Raw genomic sequence first — 2,132 nt, 5'->3', positions numbered from 1 at the left:
ATCTCATACACTTAAACTTTTTCAATTTTGATCTCATTCAACGTATCAAAATGAATTTTTACTTTAAATTCCTGTATTTGCTTACTATAAAGAAATATACTCGGAAAGTGATTTCTGTTCAATTCGATGAGTATTTGCTTTTCCTATTTGCTCGGGTTTAGTGAGACGCAATGACCAACCAGATCAACAATAAGAATACTTTAAGACATTTATTTAGAGACAGTTTTGCTTTTTGTACAAAGTTTTTGGTTCGCCAGCCTACTAAAAGGCAAAACAGACAAAACAATGATGGCATTTTGATAAAGTCTTGCACTGATAATAACCATTCTTAAACAGAATTCAAGGAATATGCATAACTTTTATTTGCGCCGTTCGGACTTCCCATGCGCTCCGTGATTTATTTTGGATTTGTGATAGTTTCGAACGGAAAGTCGAAATGTTGTAAAAAAATAGCTTAGAGAATCCCCGACACACGTACAAATATTACGATTCTATTTAATGTGTGGAAGTCATGTATAAGTTTTAATAATGAACCATTCATGTTAATGAGAAATAAATTGACAATACTAATCAGAACAAAGAAATATGAGACGTTCTTCACGGTGTATCTGAATACCATTTCGCAATTCCACCATAGTCAAACACGGGAGTTGCCAATTCGTATCAATAACAGTAATAGCCATATGACTTATTTCATACCATGCCAGCTTCCGTGAAAAATTCCACCCACTTCTAGCGTGTCATATACTACCAATCATAGTTGACTCGGAGACAATAAAAAACCAGACACTCGAGAGATGGAAACGAATATTCTAACTTTATTCCGTTGAAGAGAAGGAGCTTGTCCTAAAGGCTTGTAACAACACTGTGATAAGAGTTCAAGTGTACTTAAAAAGAAAGGTAAGTGTTTTGTATTAAGTTTTTCAATATTAAAAAGACATAACATAATGAAGACTTCAAAGGACGATTGTCTGGAAATGGTTTAAACATTGTATTCTGGTAAAAAGCAACTTGAACGTACTTGTCAATAAAAACAAACGGATAACGGATTTCACTTTATTTTGTGTACGACAACACGTGTAAAATCTTAACTTTCATTTAATTCTTTCTGAGGGCAATTTTATGGACGATTGTCTGAAAATTGCCAGTTTGAAAAGTTGGTTAAACAGTTGTATTCTTGTAAAAAAAAAACAACTAGAAACACTTGTCAATGAAAACCAACGGATAATTCCATGGAATCACAATTTTTGTGTACGTCAAATGTGTAACTTTGACTTGAAAAAGGAAATTTTTTCTGACCAAGAACATGAACAAGACCATCAAAGCAATCTGATTTCATATGACTACTTCAGTAGCCAATGTGCATCCTTTTGGAATTGAAATGTAGTTTAACAACCTTCTTTTCTGCATTTGATTCGTCTAATGAAGACGACTTCGTGCAGTGTACAATGAAGGAAATTTGTCAGGACAGCGGCATTAGCCTATTTTTTTTTAATTTCCAACTGTTGGGGTTTCAGTTTAGCTTTTAAACATGACACGTGTTTCCATAATAATCCGTATGTGAAAATCATATTGACGCCTTTTCTAGAATAATATGAGACAATAAGAGGAGTGGATAAATTTTCCGTACTGTTATAAACCTTATCAACAAGACGAACAATTTTCGGGTACACTAAGGGCAGAGGATAAACTATATATATAGTGAACGAAAATATAATAATCGAAATTCCTAGTTGAAGTATTTTTGAAGGAATAATGTGATTTCGGTACTTTTGAAGACTATTTACATACATTCATGACCTATATCAACCTGTGGAAATGGTGACAAGGGCCTGCACAGCTTGTTGCAGACGGTGGTTCGGTTTATTGTCTTGAGCGTACGTGTCTTTTTCGGAACGTCCACGAGGCTAATTTGCTTATTTGATATAATATTTATCCTTAAGATCTATCAACAGATGAAAATTAGTTGCCAATTAGTTAAAAATCATTTTTAATATTTTAACAGTTAAGTTAAGTTGAGTTAAGAACTATTAGATAAATATTTCTGAAGAATTAAAAGTAATCACTATATGTCGTTGTATAATAAAAGAAATAAAAAGACATCTTTTATGAGTGACTTAAGTATTTTATTA

This window comes from Lottia gigantea (genome assembly GCF_000327385.1).
Source record: "Lottia gigantea unplaced genomic scaffold LOTGIsca_25, whole genome shotgun sequence".
Lineage (NCBI taxonomy): Eukaryota > Metazoa > Mollusca > Gastropoda > Lottiidae > Lottia > Lottia gigantea.
This window is presented reverse-complemented; position numbering follows the sequence as displayed.